This window comes from Bombus huntii, chromosome 11 (genome assembly GCF_024542735.1).
Source record: "Bombus huntii isolate Logan2020A chromosome 11, iyBomHunt1.1, whole genome shotgun sequence".
NCBI lineage: Eukaryota > Metazoa > Arthropoda > Insecta > Hymenoptera > Apidae > Bombus > Bombus huntii.
In genome coordinates, this window is record NC_066248.1 from 10471469 (window position 1) to 10479883 (window position 8415).

Below are 8415 nucleotides of genomic sequence, written 5' to 3' on the forward strand. Positions count from 1 at the left end.
ATTTTTACTTTTTGAAAACGATCTAAAGATTTATAGATCAGTTACGATTGTGAGCGATGCACTTCTGTTACAAGAGGAATTAAATAGCCTGTCTTCCTGGTGCTCGCGTAATGAAATTAGTTTTAACTTAACAAAGGTATCATGTAACCCGTTCCAGCCGCAAGCTTAAGGTATTTAACTATCCTTGTTACTATCTACAATACATCTTGTCACCCGATGATACCATACGTGACTCAGAAATGTATTTTTCTAGTTTGCTATCGTTTCTGGCTCATTGTTAATACATAGGTAGGTATGGATTCAAGACCTTTGGCTTTATTTATCGCAGCTTTAAATTATTCTCGAATACCATCATTCTAGTTTATTACCTTTGATCATCTTTTTTTTTTTTTTTTGCCGCATTGGTTTCCCGCTGCCGACCTTCTGTTTACGTACAAACGTGTTAACCACTTCATTTATTGTCCTAAAATCCTTGAGAAACTTACGTTTCTGTTATCCTTATACATCAGCGCGTAGCCTTATGAAACATGCGCTTTTCCTTCGTGAGTCTTGTCATACAAACTACGATAACGGTGTAAATCGCCTCATTCTAACCACTATTGTGACCCCATCGATTTCAATACCTTTTACAATGCTTTTAGTTATTCTGCTCAGATCGACATTCGCGATTCCTCTCCTTAACCATTTCCTTTCCTTCCTTCTTCTTGCTTCTTTACCTCAATTTAAGAATAATAATTGTTATTATTTTATTGCCATTATTGCTATTATTATAACGATTATTGTCATTTTTACTATTATTTCGTTACGTTTAACCTTTTAGCCATCTGTAATGGTTCTATTAATAGTTATCTTACTTTTTTGCAATGTGTATTATTATACCTTGTGATTGCTATTTGTACTATTTTTGTATCAAAGGGTCATTCACATAGATTGCATATAGATTAAATTAGATAAGGTACAGTAGTTCTTACAAAACATCGTCTAACATTTATAGCTTTCGTATTCACGCGTCCAATTTTTGTACCGATGCAGACGAATAGTCTACATTAATTTGCAGCCGCGTTTTGCTTATAGACTGCTTCATCTATGCCATTCTAAGATGCAGCGGGGCATTGTTACGGCGGCGATGCTATTGCAAATAAAACCAGTAGTTTCAATGAAACTGAATCCTGACTTGGCTTTGTTCGTTTTAAATATTTATAAAGGAACTATACGTGGTGAATAATATATTTGTATCCTACACCTCTTTGACTAAGACCTATTATGCTCAAAAATTTGGAAAAGTACTATCATTTTTCTTTTCGTTACAGTTAACCTATTTATATGATTTATAGGGTGTTCGGATACAGCTGTAAAAATATTTAAGGGGTGATCCTTGAAGCTAAAAGAAGAATGGGCAGCAGCTTACTTCGTACAAGTCAAAGAAAAGAAGATTACGACATTCGGAAACGTAAACGATTCTGCGCGATGTTTTGTTATTATTATTTTTTGCTATTATTTATTAATTTATTTATTAATGTTCTTGTATGAGGTATACTACTGTCCATATATCGTTCGATTTAAGGACCCCTGTACATTCCGCTGCTTAGGCTGATCTGCTTTCGTTCGTGTAAGAAGGTTCGTCCGCGCACAGGGACATTTCGGCTAATATTTAATTGTCAATAACCATAGAACAAAACCGAAAACGGGATCTTTTTATTGTTTATTTTCATCTTCTTGTAGCTTCAAAAGTCAACCCTTAAATTTTTTTACACATGTAGTATATTTAATTTTTATGGGTTTCATTTAGAATTTATTATTGTCTGGTAATCGATTGGCATAGAAGACTAAAATAATCGTGATACTGCGATCAATCATGTATATCATTCATAGAGTTTATTAAAAAATTGCGAAACAGAGTATCATATAACGTAAGATTTAATACATTCGTATATAGTTGATTCTAGTGTTAAGTTTCATGTAAATTATGCACGAAAACTTAGTAAATCACAAAATTAATTTCAAACAATAAAATATTCCTTTTAATTTTCAAAAATGTTTTCGTTAGAAAATGGGATATAATATAAAAATTAATTAGTAATATACGGATAATAGAAATCAAATTTTACATTTGAAAAATTATTATCTAAGAAGCTGAAACTTTCGTGAATATGAGCGGGAGAGTTATCAAATTAATAATTGCAAAAATCTCCGAAAATTTCAGTAATTGAATCGCATTAAAATTGGAAAACATTAAGAATATAACAATATAAAAGGTTTTGCGCGAAATCACCATTCGAATCTGTTATATCATGTATAATACGATTGAAGGAGAACAATTGAGCAAATAGATATTGCAGAGGTGTAGGGTTTTATGCTTCATATGCAAAATGTTGCTTTATACCTTATTTATAATTTTATAGGAAAATTTAGTTTCAATTTAGACCGCTACTATACTGAATCGGTAACGTTGCATGCGATACGAAAATGGTGTGGGAGGTCAAGTGAATTCCGAAATACAAAAAAGCATTGAATGTCAGGTCTATTCCGTACATCATCGGTAATCAATGATCCAGATACAGACAAGTATCCATTCTTAGTCAATGGTACAAGATGTGACCATCGACGAGATTGCGTTTTTGCATCACTGACTAGTCAATGTCTGTACTTCGTCTGTGAAATAATATAAAATTCCTACTTTAACGACATACGATTTCTACTTTAACCACCCGAGTGTATAATTTCGATCTTTTACTTATCAACTTGACATAAGATACATTGACATAAAGAACTTAAAAGCATAAAGAATTCACAAGATAGAATCAAATTTTCAAATATCATCTTCCACACTTTTCTGAAAACTAAAATTGAAATTCTAATTTTGTTCAAGCAATGACTATTAGTATTAGTATATTAAAAATACTATTCAAATTCAAATTATATAAATCATAACTACGTGTACATGTGCGTGTGCTTGCTAATACTAGTCTTCAAGAACAAAACTAAAACCAACGATCCAATGATTAGTTCGTGATTATATATACACGCTAAATTCAAAGAGCAAGTGTTTTCACGCGATGCCTATCATCCACAGTAAAGACGATCTAGTTGCTAGTTTCGAGAGCGAATAAACCAAGTACTACTAATTTTCATCAGTGAAAGTGACGACGGGTGAAAGTCGCGAGCCACATCTCATAAAGGAGACACCGTATAAACTGCATATACATCACAAATGCATGTGCTATACATGTTAATATATTACGACAGATATATCATACTTTTACCGGCGATTACGATAGGTTGCGTCCGACTAGCGCGAAACAAGAATTTATAATCGAAGGTCCCAAGGAATTAATCATCATCGATGGATCGACAAATGCTATACCAAAAATATGCTAGATACATCAAGCAACGCAAAAATACTTTTATAATACTCAAATTATTCGAGCAGGAAGTACGACCTACGTTTACAAGTAATTCATATACATTATTTTATCTTCAAATTCGATTAATATGAATTGAGTGGAAGGTTTGGAAAGAAAAATTATCATATCGTTTGATAGGAAATTTTAAGCAATTAATAACTGAAAAATAATAATATTGATTAATATGGTATCAAAGATACGTCAAATAAATCAAGCACTGCAGTTTTTTTCTTATGGTATTCAAATTATTGGACCAAAGATCACGACACGCTTTTATAACTGACTCGCATACGGTTAGGGTTAGGTTTAGCGTTAGGGTTAGGGTTAGGTAACTTGCAAAAGTATTTGATTAGTTTCAACATTCAAAATTTCGACTATTATAATCATATAGTCGTTCAACACAACTCATCATGATTATAATAATAAAATTTAAGATCGATCTGAAAATATAATATAAAGCATATATTTATTGCGAACACATATATTTGATAAAACGTTGGTAGATACACATAGTAAAAATGATTGCATTAAACATAAAATTATTAGAGTCTAAAGATTGACTTATTAAATATGGAAATTTATTAATATAGCGGATAATATCGTTTAAACAGTTTATAGTCATTATGAAGAATATTGTTGAAAATGATAACGTGAGTTCGTGCTCGCCTTCCATATGCAAATGCGTTAGTTATAAGAAATAGTAACTAGAGGGTGATCCTAGTTACAATCGATAGATTTAATCGATAGGCTTAAGATGCTTTTTGTTTTTATCCCTAGTTTATGTAAGTACGTGCAATAAAGGTTTTTTTGGCTCAGAGCGGTGTGATCCATTCAATAAAATAATAACTATCCCGATCTTACCTCTGAGTATAGAAATAACAACAATTTATTGCGAACACGTACATTTAATAAAACGTTAGTAGGTACACATAGTAAGAATGATTGTATTAAACATAAAATTATTAAAGTCTAAAGGTTGACTTATTAAATATGGAAATTTATTAATATAGCGGATAATATCATTTAAACAGTTTATAGTTATTATGAAGATTATACTATAACACAATATAATAAAATATACAATAAATATCTCGTAACTTTTACATACGTATTTGTTTCAGACTCTAAAAATATATTCAAATACTTTCATGAATTGCTGTATATTATTCTGCTTTCAAATTCGATTGATATTTGTTTCGAAAAGAAAAGTGATCTTTTGTTCCAATTGAAATCATCAAGCAATTAACAAGCAAAAATTGTTATACTTAATAATAATAGCACAACGATTGTAAAGATCATGAATAACATTACGAAAGTAAACGAATGGTCGAACGCGTTTTCCCAATCTGCATGACTATGTATAAATTCGAACCTGTGATATATAACACCACAAAGTGGACACTTAAAAACGTGTGCATGGTGACGGAAGCAAAACTAAAACGCATATATTATGTATATATCCATTTACTGGTGAAGTTCCATTAAAAATAAACGACGAAGCGAATAAATTGTCGCGTCTGTTCGATCAAATCAAAGAGCAGTCAACTTAATTAACGAATCGAACAACGCAATTATGATTTACGTCACTTCCCCGATTTCAAGTTTCGTAATACAACTCATTACCTTTTATTCAAATTTTTCCGCATATACAATACGATACAACACAAAACCAATTATATGTATACAAACGCCGCTGATAAAAATGTTGCAATAATTCTTTTACGCATTTCCAATGCTTTCACGAAGAAATTTACGATTTCAATATTATTAACATACTTGTTAACAACAGATAATATCCTATCAACTTAATAATTATGTATTTCGTAATTATCCTTTAACATGGTTTTTATAATAAGCATCTTTGAAGCGCAATCAATCTATAATTGAGATATCGACATAAGGTGCCGCCAATATTTTTTCTACAATTAATATATTATTGCAATCCTATGACTAACCCGAAAGCGATTAATCGAAAGGTAAACTTTAAAGCGATGCGTAATAACAAAAGAAAATGCATTACATTATTTTAAAGTAGTACACATTAAAATGATATTGTATAAGAGAGGCAGAAGAAACAGAAGTCAGCTACGAAAGTTACAAAGTAAGAACATTGATATATCCAAATATTTGTGTTTTAATAAATGTATGATAAAAGACGAGGTAAGAAATTCTATTTTGGTATACAATGAACAGTGAACAGTTATTGCGTCAATAGATAATTAGTGTTGAAATTTTAATAAATTTTACAGTTCAATGAGATTCAGTTGAGCGTTCAATTAATTTATGCGTCTGTAATAGTTATTATCGTTTAATATGAGATCAGAAAAAGCGCAGATAATGTTATTTCCTCGTGCACAATTTAATTCGTTTTCGATTTTCTGCGTTACAAATTCATTGTTTGTGGAAATATTATAGTAGAATAATATTTATTTGATATTAAGTGTTATTGTACGATGTGTCATCGTACTACGAAAAAGACTATCATCATAATTAGTCGCATCATCATAATTAGTCGTAGATCACACGTACATTACGAACGAGGTAGAACAGCTGAGACAGAAAAGTTGTCAAGAGGAAATTCAGAATATCGACTCGAAAGTACAATACACACGGGTGCAATATCAGTGTGAGACCCTGATGAAATCATCTTTTAGAATTCTTTTCCATCTAAACGCGTCTCTTTCCCGTATGTCTCAAACACACAAGAGAGCTGTGAGGTCAGACTTGGAGTCTAATCATTGGAGTTGGAGCCGAAGTTGAAAAATATGCTCGAAATGATTGAAAGTTGTAATAAAATTATTTATATATTAGAAGTACTGCATTTGTATCAAAATACAAAAATACGAAATATAGGAAATCCTCGTATAAAATTGTAGTTGCCTTGAAATCTTGTATTCTACGAAACAGTACTGTAAATATTAAACTTCACTATTTTTTTATTAGAGAGGGAAAATCGTGATTTCTGAAGCGTGTTAGAGCAAAATTTGAGTTGTAATTTGTTTTGTAGGAGTAGAAATATATATTGTAATTGTAGCGATGTTCACATCCTTAATAAAGAAATCGAATATATCAATTTCAAGAAATAACCTCTACCCTCTTTGCATGTAATCATCACAATATAAATTTTGTCTTTTATAGTGCGTAAATTAGTATCACTGCTCGTCAAACATATTACATACCTCCACTTTGCCTTGATAGTGGCACAACTCAACAAATTTCAAATTTGCTCTTACTGCATACGAAGTTTACAGTATGTTTCTACTTTTATCACGTAAAATGTTATATCTATAATTCAATTGGCTTTGCGTCAAAGGACAAAATTATTATATTATTAACTAAGCCGCTAACAACCTGATCTTAGTTTCAATGCAACATTGGGGTTAGTTAAATCTTCAATTGTTTTGTGACACGACAAATGGCAGATTGTACTGCTTTCACGAACAGTAGCACATCTTGCGTTAAGTTAGGCTTATGTCGTTGAAACGGCACACGAAGATTTCTTTCTAAATTTTAAAGCGTCTCTCTTCTAAAGTTTAAATTTTTTGGTCATTCCATTATCAGAGCAAAATAGTGATATGTACGTATACATGCACATAATTAGTATGTTAATAATGTATCATAAATGGAGTCGAGGTCGGTGTCAGAATCAGAGTCGAAGTCGGAGATAAAAAAGAAGAGGAAACTTTGGTTGGGGAACTTTGATTACCAACTCCGCAGCCGTGTAAACAATATTAGACAAAGTAGTGATAATTATGTAAGCGCTATCAATAAGTGTAACAATGTGAGTAGTGACAATCGAAGCCGTGAAAGTCTCAAGGCTCTGAATAAGTTTAGTTAATGGCCGTTACATATGAAATGCGCGGTTTTATAACGTCAATTTTCTAAAGCGTTTCTAAATATTTTTACGTATTTACAGATGTATTATATGTCATTCTAAAGCCCTGAACTTGCTTCTATCAGATGCAATTATTATTTTTTATTTACGTTCTTAACCTTGCTTTTGTATAGTTTACTTGTCAGAATGAATCATCGTAATTTAGTTATTTGCATGAGGAGTTACTAGAGTACCTGCTCAAAGTATCAAGGCTGCAACAATATGAAAAATTCAACCGTGGAGATGAGAGCTTTGACAACGAAGAACGTGAAAGCGAAAACGATGTCAGTGTGAAAATTAAAGCTTATTTCAATTCTCTTCAATTTCAATAAGGTTTCGTTAGAAAAAAATTACAACCGTTTGATGTTACCATTAAAAATTAGACATTTCATGTATAATATTTTCATTTACAATCATTTGTCCGTGAAACTTTAACAATATGTAATGATATATTTCGAGTTTCGCATAATCGATACTGTTTTAACATACGCATGTGTTTCTCAGACAACTTACGCATATTTTGCCCAAATTTTCACTCTTTCACAAATGAAAGATAACTATTATAACTACTGAATTTCATACATCGTTAAACGATGAGAAAACGTATTAATGCGTAGTTCCTTCGTTTACCTTTTTCAGCAAACAAAAAGATTTTATTTTACGAACTAGCGTCATTGTATGTCTTTGCAAATGCATGTTTATCAAAGATCCGTTAAACAGCTTCCTGGAAAATCAATCAGGAATGTTTGCTGTTCTTCGAAGCACAGATTTTAAGAACTAAAAAGGAATCGATAAATTAACGTTCGCAATCAGTGGACAAAATAAACTCGAATGGGTAAAATTTAATCATTATTGCGACTGCAATTTCGTAACAAAAGATCAAAGTAATAACGACAGATGAGAGCGATTGGCAAAGAATCTTGAACCGTTGCTGTAAAATTATCGTTATTGCTGTATCGTGTTAACTGCTCCTTCGTATAATTTCGGGATGGTTATGTTTTATTTCTGTTGCGCTATCGCCCAATACTGTTCGAATTAAAAAGAACACCTTTAGCTTTATACAAATTTATAATTAACGACTTTTACACTTTTCTTACGCACAGAATAACCTCTTTTTACGCACTATGAGCAAATAGA